Here is a 12760-nt window from a genome sequence, read left to right as displayed (position 1 = left end):
CTTGAAGAATTTTGGGCAGGGCCATAAACCCGGGCAGGGCAAGTAAGGCAGACGCTCAAGTGCAAAGCATGGGGATGAAAAAATGAGGAAAAACAAAGTAGGGGCTAGAGCCTTGCAGCAGGCATGGTACTGTCACCCTTACTTCTGCGCTGCTGCTGCCGGTGGCAGCATTGCCTTCAGAGCAGGATGCCTGGCCAACTTCCGTCACTCTCCAGCTCCCAGTTCAGAAGGCAGCACTACCACCACCAGCAGCGCAGAAGTAAGGTTGGCAATATCATGTCCACTGCAGCGTTCTCCCCCCTACCATTCCCCCCCTTCATTTTTCCACCCCTCCTTCCCCAGCTTTGCACCCTGGGCAGCTCCCCGCTTGCCTTGCCCTGCCCCCTACAAACAGCTCTGTAGTTGCACCAAACTCTCTGGTTATCAAAAAAATTGAATGCATAAACTAATAGTTGAATGTTTATATCATTCCAGCAATTTTTTCTGAAACAAATACGTCTACTGTGGCTTTTCCAAATTACTCCTATTAATAAAGGTCCATTATTACTTTTCCGCAATATTCCATGCTTAGTCCACGACTCAGCCGCAATTATTTTATCATCCCGCAATTCAGTTAGGGTCTTAATAATGAGAGATTTAGTCTGTTATCGCATAAGGCAAATACAATAGCTGCATTTTAAAGCAGGGCCTTGGCTTTCCCATTTTCAAAGAAATCAACTATTTCTATTCCCGGGCCTGTGTATCAAATAAGCATTGTTAGAATTAAACGAGGTAATGCTTAAATGCAGTTTTAGATCATAACAAGTCTCCCCAATTGCTTTGCTAAAGCCACAAACATGTATTTGAACACAAACTATTGCAGAAAAGGTGCAAAGGGGAAGTAAAAAGGGCAAACACATGATACGTAGCAACAGCTTGCCAGGGAAAAAAGTGAGTAAACTTTAAATAAAAAACCCAGCATTAAGGTGATATTGAGGTTGTCCATTTAAAAATAAGTCAGATAGCACAGATATTAACGTGCCTACAATATAATTGGTCATTTTACATATTACACACACAAACAAGTATTTTGTTAACTAATGTTTAGTGTACAACGTTAAGCACCTGAAAGCTAGGAAATGCCAGATTTATGTTTGCCTGCATGACCTTAATTCTACCCTCTTGTGCATTCATGTGGTGCAGTTAATGAAGCACGCATCCTGTGAAAAACACAAAGTATCATATAAATTAAACTCTGTACCATAATGAATATGAACAAGGGGACCAAAGGTGTCTGAAGGGGGGGCGGGCGTGCGGACAGAGAGGAAGGAATTTCCTAGTCATTTTTTTTTTTTTTCAAGAAAGGTAAAAACTACATGCTACTAACAGTCATCCCCAACCCTATCATGAGTCAGCAGCAGCATATGACCTCTGAATCTTCAGCACTGCAGTACAGACTACTGCTACTGGACCCACAGGACTAACAGCATTAGCTAGCAGCAGTTAAAGATTGTTCCCCAGAGGAATGGGGACGGGTACTTGGATCTAGTGGTTAGTGTGGGGTGGGCAGAGGAGAAGCCCAGCCCAGCCTTACTCACATGCACGCTCTCTCTTCCTTGCCCACTAATTGAAGGGGATCTTGCCCTGTGTGTTGCCAAAGAGGAGGAACACACAGGAGGAGTTTGCTGGCCCATGCACTGGGTACATGGGTAGCTGGCAGGAAGCTTGGCTCATCTTTCTTTTTCTTCCCCTCTCCACCCAGTACCCCGAGAAGCCTGGTTGCTATCAGCTCCACCTACAGTAAACAGCATTTTCTCTTCTTGTTTATCACTGTTTAATCCCTCCTCTCGTTTATCACCACCTGTCCTTCACTGAGGATTGTTTGTGTCAAGTTGGATGTTTCAAAACACATTGCTTGAGACAGGGAAGGGAAGGGCTCAATTCTTTAAATTTTTATTTATTTATTTTTAAGTGAAAGGGATTTTATTCAACTTCATGGAAGTTCCCCTTCCGTGCAGAAAGCAAACATTGAAGATTTCAGCTCAGAAGGTGACACTTTAGAAAGCTGCAACTGTGAAAACTGTGTGGCTCGAAAGCTTGTCTCTCTCATGAATAGAAGTTGGTCTAATAAAATATATTACCACACCCACCTTGTGTCTATAATGATTAAAGGGATATTCTGGGCTAGGTTTTCTAAAGCCAGCCTCTTTGCACTTGCAATCACTGTCACTTTTGTGGTTTCAAGGTATTTTAACTGCACCTGAAAATAACTAAGTTAAATATGCCTGCGATTTGCAGTTACCGAAAAGGGAGGCCTAGTAGAGGCTGAGATGAAAATTTTGTCCTGCATTTTTTAAAACTGCATCAATCTGTAGTTATCCAATACCACTAACTACACCATGGGGAAGCAGAGCAACAGTGTTTTGCACAACTCTAGTGACAAACAAGTGCATCTTAATTTAGTAGAAAATTCATACTGTGCTTCCACAAAAGCAGATAAATTTCTTCACTCACCAGAGCAACTGATCCTCACTGAAGACTGGTAACCCATCTTACTTAATTTCTCAAAGAGTGCACGAAACAGTCTGAATAATTTTTAGAAGTGCTGAGAATGAACTACGTCCACAGAGAGGGAGATACAATTTTGCTGTTCAAATACATTGGATCATAGTGTTATACAGTGGAATTATGAGTTCCATTTCACTAGCCCTAAGGAACATGTATTATACACATTTTACAGAGGGAAACTGAATCTGGGAGATTAATTTACACAAGATCACATGTCTTGCAGAGCCAGGAACAGAACTCCTAGCTCCCATATACAGGCTTCATTGATGCTTCCACTCCCAGCTACTCATGTATGTACCTAGAAAAGATTCTACAGGATTATACATTTTTGAAAGAAACACAGTATTGATATTTAAACATGTATCAAACTATAAATCTTAATTTATCCATCATTCTACTATAAAAAGCTTATTGCAATTTACATAATAGACATATGTTTAATCCAATCTTTACCGCAGCTCTGCTGAGCAAGCCAGCATCGTTGTACCTTCCACCATGGTATCCATGCATCTACTTACAATAAAAAGGTAAAAAGAACAAGGAGTACTTGTGGCACCTTAGAGACTAACAAATTTATTTGTGCATGAGCTTTCATGGGCTAAAACCCACTTCATCGGATGCATGCAGTGGAAAATACAGTACGAAGATACACACACACACACACACAGAACATGAAAAAATGGGTGCTGCCATATACACTATAATCAGAGTGATCAATTAAAGTGAGATGTTAACAGCAGGAGGGAAAAAAAACCTTTTGTAGTGATAATCAGGATGACCCATTTTCAACAGTTGACAAGGTGAGAGTAACAGTGGGGGGGAGGAGGGGGGAATAGTTTTACTTTGTGTAATGACACATCCACTCCCAGTCTTTATTCAAGCCTAAGTTAATGGTGTCCAGTTTGCAAATTAATTCCAATTCAGCAGTCTCTCATTGGAGTCTGTTTCTGAAGTTTTTTTGTTGTAATATTGCAACTTTTAGGTCTGTAATCGAGTGACCAGGGAGATTGAAGTGGTCTCCAACTGGTTTTTGAATGTTATAATTCTTGACATCTGATTTGTGTCCATTTATTCTTTTACATAGAGGTTGTCCAGTCTGGCCAATGTACATGGTAGAGGGGCATTGCTGGCACATGATGGCATATCACATTGGTAGATGTGCAGGTGAACGAGCCTCTGATAGTGTGGCTGATGTGATTAGGCCCTATGATGGTGTCCCCTGAATAGATATGTGGACAGAATTGGCAACGGGCTTTGGTGCAAGGATAGATTTCTGAGTTAGTATTTTTGTTGTGTGGTTGCTGGTGAGTATTTGCTTCAGGTTGGGGGGCCATCTGTAAGCAAGGACTGGCCTGTCCCCCAAGATCTGAGAGAGTGAGGGATCGTCCTTCAGGATAGGTTGTAGATCCTTGATGCGCTAGATAGGTTTTAGTTGGGGGCTGAAGGTGACGGCAAGTGGCATTTTGTTACTTTCTTTGGGCCTGTCCTGTACTAGGTGACTTCTGGGTACTCTTCTGGCTCTGTCAATCTGTTTCTTTGCTTCAGCAGGTGGGTATTGTAGTTGTAAGAACGCTTGATAGAGATCTTGTAGGTGTTTGTCTCTGTCTGAGGGTTGGAGCAAATGCGGTTGTATCTTAGAGCTTGGCTGTAGACAATGGATCCTGTGGTGTAGTCTGGATGAAAGCTGGAGGCATGCAGGTAAGTATAGCGGTCAGTAGGTTTCCAGTATAGGGTGGTGTTTATGTGACTGGTTTCAGAGCAACAGCCATGTTAGTCTGTATCTACAAAAAGAAAAGGAGTACTTGTGGCAACTTAGAGACTAACAAATTTATCTGAGCATAAGCTTTCATGAGCTACAGCTCACTTCAAAAGATGCATGCAGTGGAATTTTCCACTGCATACATCTGATGAAGTGAGCAGTAGCTCACAAAAGCTTATGTTCAGATAAATTTGTTAGTCTCTAAGGTGCCACAAGTACTCCTTTTCTCTTTATGTGACTATCGCTTATTAGCACAGTAGTGTCCAGGAAATGGATCTCTTGTGTGGCCTGGTCCAGGCTGAGGTTGATGGTGGGATGGAAATTGTTGAAATCATGGTGGAATTCCTCAAAGGCTTCTTTTCCATGGGTCCAGATGATGAAGATGTTGTCAATGCAGCACAAGTAGAGATGGGGCATTGGGGGACGAGAGCTGAGGAAGCAGTGTTCTAAGTCAGCCATAAAAATGTTGGCATACTGTGGGGCCATGTGGGTACCCATAGCAGTGCCACTGACTTCAAGGTATTCTTTGTCTCCAAATGTGAAATAGTTATGGGTGAGGACAAAGTCACAAAGTTCTGCCACCAGGTTTGCCATAACATTATCGGGGATACTGTTCCTGATGGCTTGAAGTCCATCTTTGTGTGGAATGTTGGTGTAGAGGGCTTCTACATCCATAGTGGCCAGGATGATGTTTTCAGGAAGATCACCGATGGACTGTAGTTTCCTCAGGAAGTCAGTGGTGTCTTGAAGATAGCTAGGAATGCTGGTAGCATAGGGCCTGAGGAGGGAGTCTACATAGCCAGACAATCCTGATGTCAGAGTGCCAATGCCTGAGATGATGGGGCGTCCAGGATTTCCAGGTTTATGGATCTTGGGAACAGAGAGAATACCCCTGCTCGGGGTTCTAGGGGTATGTCTGTGCGGATTTGTTCTTGTGCTTTTTCAGGGAGTTTCTTGAGCAGATGGTGTAGTTTCTTTTGGTAACCCTCAGTGGGATCAGAGGGTAATGGCTTGTACAATGTAGTGTTAGAGAGCTGCCTAGCAGCCTCCTGTTCATATTCTGACCTATTCATGACAATGACAGCACCTCCTTTGTCAGCCTTTTTGATTATGATGTCAGAGTTGTTTCTGAGGCTGTGACTGGCATTGTGTTCTGCACGGCTGAGGTTATGGGGCAAGTGATGCTGCTTTTCCACAATTTCAGCCCGTGCACGTCGGTGGAAGCACTCTATGTAGAAGTCCAGTCTGTTATTTTGACCTTCAGGAGGAGTCCAGCCAGAATCCTTCTTTTTGTAGTGCTGGTAGGAAGGTCTCTGTGGGTTAGTATGATGTTCAGAGGTGTGTTGGAAATATTCCTTGAGTCGGAGATGTGGAAAATAGGATTCTAGGTCACCACAGAACTGTATCATGTTCGTGGGGGTGGAGGGGCAGAAGGAGAAAGGAGATAGACGAGATAGGACAGATTGATTTGGAGGTGTTAATTCAGAAGTGCAGCAAAAATTTAAGAAAACTACAGTGCTAATCCTTAAGGTAAGGTACACAATACAGGACAGTCACCAAAACTATTTTAAGACCTCTGGCTACCACACAAAATAGAGGAAGGTTATGATTCAGTATGGGGCACTCTCACCCTAGCAGCAGTAGTCACAGACCATAACCCCACTGTCACAGGCTAAGAATGTATACTGAAGCCAATACACCAGCATGGTGCTGGGGTCGCATATAGCTGGATATTAGTCTTTTGAATGAGACTTTTTAAAAAATTTCTCAACATTTGTGCCATTACACATCCAATGCACTTTGCATAAGAATCAGGATATTTGACCAAGTACCCTGGCCAAATTTCAGCTTATGTAAGATCACAAAATTGTTCATAGCACTGTCCACATTTTAACAGACTATTACATAACATCCCTGTGGCAACTACAGCAATTACATACATCAGAGTAACATCAGAAGTATTTCAGCTGTCCAATTTAGCAGCTGAAAATGAGGGTATGCACTCCACAGAACACCGGAAAGTCCCCCACAGAGAACTGTTAAGAATCTACTGGTTAGGTAGTTACGCTCTCCACACCTAAACTGTCAATGCAGTTTCAATTCTATGTTATATTTTTCACTTGTTGCCCTCAACTTGTGTAGTCTGTGTACTGTTTAACAGCTGTCTTATTCACTAACTTGGAGAGAATTTAATCAAAAAAATTTGAATGACAATTGGCAATTGTTTAAGAACACTTTACTAGAAGCCCAAAAACCCTCAACCAAGGGGATTAATAGTAACAACCATAGGTGTCAATTCTATGGGTGCTCAAGGGCTCAAGCACCCCCGGAGAAAAAATAGGGGTGCTCTACACCCATCAGCTGATGGGTGGGGCAATCAGCACCTATGGTAAACTATAAATAAGAAGTTAGGAACTGTAGAAAAATGCTAAGGGAAGGAAAGGGACACAAGGAAAAGTCTATGGCCAGCAGAGTTAAGGATAAGAAGTTAAGAATATTAGAAAGAAAAAAGAAAAGGAGTACTTGTGACACCTTAGAGACTAACAAATTTATTTGAGCATAAGCTTTTGTGAGCTACAGCTCACTTCATCGGATGCATACTGTGTCCACTCCTTTTCTTTTTGCGAATACAGACTAACACAGCTGTTACTCTGAAACCTGTTAGAAAGAAAAAGAATCAGAACCATGATATTAGTCCACTGCTAGATGGAAGTGGTAGGATTATCAATAATAATGCAGACAAGGTAGAGGTGTTCAACAAATATTTTTTCGGTATTTGGAAAAAACAGATGATGTAGTCATATCAATCTTTCCATTCCACTAGCATCTCAGGAGAATATTAAACAGCAGATATTAATGTCAGACATTTTAAAATCAGCATGTCAGGATAATTTGCCGTCAAAAGTTTTACAAGAACTGGCTGAGGAGCTCACTGGACCATTAATGTTGATTTAAGTCGTGGAACATCAAAGAAGTTCCAAAACACTGATAGAAAGCTAATGCTGCACCAATATTTAAAAAGGGTGAAGTCTAATATTGACTCTGGGCAAGATACAAGAGCAACAGATACAGGACTAAAGTAATAATGACATAAAGGAGGGTAATATAATTAATGCCAATTAACACAGGTTTATGGAAAATAGATCCTTCCAAACTGATTTCTTTTGAGAATACATCTTTGGCTGATAAAAGTAATAGAGTTGATGCAATATATTTAGACTTCCGTAAGGCATTTGACTTGGTACGGTATAACGTTTTGATTAGCATGGCACACATTAAATGGATTAAAAGCTGGCTAACTGACAGGTCTCAAAATGTAACTGTAGATGGAGAATCGTCATCAAAGAGGTGTGTCTAGTATGGTCCTACAAGGTGAGACAAAAATTGGGCGAGTGGTAAATAACGAAGTGGACAGATCACTGACACAGTTCATTCTGGGACTCCGGTGGCACCTTAAAGACTAACAGATTGATTTGAGCATAAGCTTTTGTGGGTAAAAACCCCAGAGTTTGTTCTGGATCACTTGGTAAGCTAGGTGTAAGCAAATAACATGCATTTTAATGTAAATGTATACATACTAGGAACAAAGAACGTAGGGACTTATCCTGGGAAACAGCAACTCTCAAAAAGATTTTGGGGTCATACTGGATAAAGCTGAACATGAGCTACCAGTGAGACACTGTGGCCGAAAGGGCGACTGCAATCCTTGGATGCATAGACAGGTAAATCAAGAAAAGCAGTAGAGAGGATATTTTACCTCTGTATTTGGCTGCTGGAATCCTGTATCCAGTGCAGGCATCCACAATTCAAGAAAGATGTTGATAAATTGGAGAGGGTTCAGAAAAGAGCCATGGGAATGATTAAAAGATGTGAAAGACGCAAGGAGCTCAAACAATTTAGCTTAGAGAGAAAATTAAGGGGTGACTTGATTATAGCTGATAAATCCCTACAGAGGAAACGAATATCTAATAAAAAGAAAATGAGTACTTGTGGTACCTTAGAGACTAACCAATTTATATGAGCATAAGCTTTTGTGAGCTACAGCTCACTTCATAGGATGCATCCGATGAAGTGAGCTGTAGCTCACGAAAGCTTATGCTCAAATAAATTGGTTAGTCTCTAAGGTGCCACAAGTACTCATTTTCTTTTTGCGAATACAGACTAACACAGCTGCTACTCTGAAACCTAATATTTAATAATGGGCTTTCCAATCTCGCAGAGAAAACACATGATCCAATGGCTGGAAGTTGAAGCTAGACAAATTGAGACTGGAACTAAGGCATAAATGTTTAAAAGTGAAAGTGATTAACCACTGGAACAACTTACCAAGGGTTGTGATGGATTCTCCATCATGGACAGTTTTTAAATCAAGACTGGATGCTTTTCTACAAGATATGCTCTAGGAATTATTTTGGGAAAGTTCTCTGGTCTGTGTTATACAGAAGGTCAGACTAGATGACCACAATGGCTCCATCTGGTCTTGGAATCTATGAATATGTTCTCCAAAGGGAATTTGTTTGATATCCCAAGCTATATGATGCAAAGTATTTAATTAGACCCAACTGCTATGATAATTTATGCAGTTTCAATCAATTTCTTGAATATTCCTCACAAAAAAGGAAGTGGGTGGGCTGAATTTGCTTTTACTAAGACTATATAAAAATCCATTCTTATACCATGAACTCAACATGGAGTGGGCACTGATGTCCAACAGCTATAACATTTAAGCAAATATCAGTGCAATTCCACCTCACTAAACAGCTTTAAAACCCGCAAATAGAAGCGGCAAAATACAAAAACAGCTAATTTAAATTCACAGCAGATCTTCCCTATTTTAATTATGCAATCTGTTTCAGTGGGGAATCACAAATAGGATTACTTTTCCATCTGACCGATTTAGGCAGCTGGTGAGAACAGCATTAATGTCACCAGCAAGACTGCATTGTCTGGAACAAATTTAATAGTCATACTGCAATAATCTGTTATTAGAATCCTTAATCCTTGCTCACACAATTATGTGTGAACTCTGACATCTACAGTTACCTGCACAGTTTCTTCTCCACATCCAGAGATCTGATTCGGGTGCTCACTACTCACATTTTATCAAAGTCGTTTTGCCCCTAGAGATACAGACTGCTTTGTGATCATTGCAGAAACTTTAGAATTAGATGACAGACAATTCCTTTGAGGTCACTTTGTCCATGCTCTGGTCCACGCAGGGCAGCTCCCTATACTGTTACAGTGCTTTGTCTAACCTTCAACATCTCAAGCAATGGCACTTCCCTACTCTTTCCAAAGGAGTCTATTCCACCTTAATAGGCCTGGTTGCTTGGAAGTTTTTCTTCATTTTAAATTTAATTTTACTCCAATTGATCCCACTGTTCCCAGTTATTCTCACCTGGCCCATGCCAAGCACAACTCTTTCATATATGCACGTCTCACATACTTTTAGACTCTCTCCTGACTCCATAACAGACTTTCACAATATACTGCCATGAAGCCTTCCATGTTCCTCATTAAATATACTCAGAACTCAAGGAGATCAATAGCCCCATTATTCTGCACTACACTGGATTTAAATTATGTGGCAGCATTAAAAGGTGACCTGCAAAGTAGAATGTGTCCCCTGTTTTGCTTCTTTAGGGATGAACAAAGGAGACCACTTTCCCCCAAAGCTTTTTCTGTTTGTTTTACCCAGGCAATATCAGGAATATTAAATAGTTTTCCCTGTTCTTCTTGGGCATTTAGGAAGACATGAGTGGGAAAGTCTAAGGCTAGGTCTATCCAACAATGTTTTGCTAGCATAGCTACATTGGTTAAGAGAGCAAAAAAGTCACACACACCCCTAAACAACACAGCTGTCGTTCAGGGAGATTGACAACTATACTTGCCTTTTGCCAGTATATGCTATGTAGTCACTGCACAGCTGTACCATGCAAAGCCTCTGCAGTGGGGACTACTAGCCCTTAGCCTGTACTTTATGGGGCAGAATGCTGACACTTTCATAGAGAGCTTTTCTTTCAAGTGTTTGTTAAACAGACAAACTGAAACCAGAGTATTAAGCTATCTGAACAAAAAATCCTCTTTTCAAAGACTCAGGTTTCAGGCTCTTGTAATGATATAAGCTAGCTAGTTCTCTAACATCTTCCAGCAACAGAGCTTGAGAGCTTCCTGACAGGGGAGAGGAGAAACTCTGGATTAGGGAGTTGCTCATGAGAGGGGTCTCTGAAGAGGGACAGGGAAAGGGAGGGAGGGGTTGAACTGAATTGGAGGGAATATCCAAAGTAATTTGGGACCACGCATGGTAGAAATGAGATAAATGGGCCGAGAAGGGTAGCAACGGATCCAGGATTTGAGTTAATGCGTCCTCTGGACCGGGGGGTTGTCCCAACGACCCCAACCCCTGCTTGGCAGGGGGTTGAGACTGATGACGCTGATAATTTCTGCCCCTTCTTCTATTGAAGTCCTGCCTAGAACGCCCTTGATAAGGGTGCAGCATAGGCTGGGGCTTAAAGTGCTTACACTCGGTGATGGGTGTATGCAGGTCCAAAGATTTTAAAGTGGCTCGAGAGTCTTTTAAACCTTGCAACTTCGAGTCAGTTTTTTCCAAAAATAAGGTGGAGCCCTCGAACGGGAGGCCCTGAATTGTCGTCTCAACCTCCCCCAGGAGGCCCGAGGCCTGAAGCCAGGAGCAACGACGCATAGCAATTGCCCAAGACATGGTACAGGTTGCTGAGTCCGCCGAGTCCAGCAAGGCGTGCAATGAGGATCTCACCACCGCCTTGACCTCATCTACCAGGGCCGAAAACTCTGTCTTGGAGTCTGACGGCACAAACTCCTTAAATTTTGACATTGCGTCCCAGGAATTAAAGTTATAGCAACTGAGGATCGTCTGCTGGTTAGCAATACGAAGCCGGAGTCCTTCGGTGGAAACCATCTTCTTGCCGAAGAGCTCCAGCTTGTTCGTGTCCTTTCCCAGGGGAGTGGGCCACTGCTGCCTTGCCCCGCCCATTAACACCCACCGCCGAGTCCAGTGGAGGGTGTGTGAACCCTTTTGACAGCACAAAATATTTTCTTTCGACCCCTTTCGCTGTGGGGGTTAGAAAGGCCGATGTCTGCCACAGGATCTTTGTGGTTTCTTGTATTGTTTAAACAGGGGGGAGTGTTACCCCCGATGGGAACTGTGGGGAATAAGATGTCCACTATAGGGTTTGACACCTCAGTGACCTCCTCCATCTGGAGTCCCAGATTCTGGGTCACCCTTCTGAGGAGCTCCTGGTGGACTCTACTATCAGCTGGGTCAGGCACCGAGGATGTTCCCTGCTACTGCCTCATCAGGTGAAGATGAGGAGGCTCAGGCTGGTAAGGGACCTTCCTGTCTGGCTCCCTGGACTCCATGCACACCCAGTTGTCGGTATCCGCGCCAGTCTTGCTGCCGACCATGGTGCCGGTGCTTATGTCAGCACCTCAAAAGAGCTCTCTGGCCCTGGACTTTTCCATTTAGAGGCAACGTCCATCTGAGGCAACAGAGAGATTGCTGTGAAAAGGACCTCTGGGATTGGTGGTACGCCCACAGGGCCCAAAAGGGCCACTGCGCTGGCATCTTCCACTGTGCTGGCCATGGCACGAGTGGAAAGGATTGTCCCACTTCCGACCCCTGAGGATGCTGCTCTACTCAGTGCTGGCTCCTTCTAGATACATAGAACTCCATCTCTAACTCTGAGGAGTCAAGAGTGCGGAGACCATGGTGGAACAGTGCCTGACGTTGCCAGGCTGAGGGCAAGCAGGGTCGGTCGCATCATCAGTGGCTTGCCCCAGGATGGCACCAGAGGTCTTTGCGGTGCCGGAGGCTTTGGGACCGATGACCTCTCGCATTGGTTGGGAGAGTTTTGGCCCATTAGGGCTATGAGGTCCCTGGCTGCCTCAAAGGTCTTTGGCGTGGAGGGGAGATCTAAATCCTCCACTTCACCCTCTTCCACTGGCACCAGACTCGACGGACCCCTCTGAGGGCCCCGAGTCAAAGGTATCACCTCAGACACGGATGAGACAGAGTGGCTCAGCATGGTCGCACTCCGCTAGCTGGCTCACACTCAGTTATTTGAGCAGGCGAGCACCCTGTCCTTCTTCCTGTGCTTTTTGTGAGGCACTGGAGACTGCAAGCAGTGCCAGGTCTTCACACACGAGGAAGTCTTCGGTGCCGGGGAGTAATGATGCCAAGGGTCTTTGACCCCAGAGTCCTTCCTCGGTGCCGCAACCTCCCTGATTGAAGCCGGTGTGCTACGCATTGATGCCTAAGTACCCAGTGCCAGAACCATAGGCTCGACTCAGTCTGTGGCCCCAGGGCTGCCTCCATCAGCAACAGTTTTAGCCTGTGGTCCCTTTCCTTCTTAGTGCCAGGGTGGAATCTTGCACCTCTCAGTCTGGTGGGATTCCCCAGGCACTTTAAGCAGGACA

The 12760-nt window shown here is 43.6% G+C and overlaps 1 protein-coding gene across 9 annotated transcripts in view; it reads right to left on the bottom strand.

The window, feature by feature from the left end:
• Positions 1-12760, bottom strand: part of BRD4 (bromodomain containing 4) — a 251052-nt gene that overhangs the window by 144874 nt on the left and 93418 nt on the right. The window lies entirely within an intron of this gene.

This window comes from Caretta caretta, chromosome 20, assembly GCF_965140235.1.
Source record: "Caretta caretta isolate rCarCar2 chromosome 20, rCarCar1.hap1, whole genome shotgun sequence".
NCBI lineage: Eukaryota > Metazoa > Chordata > Testudines > Cheloniidae > Caretta > Caretta caretta.
This window is presented reverse-complemented; position numbering and strand designations above follow the sequence as displayed.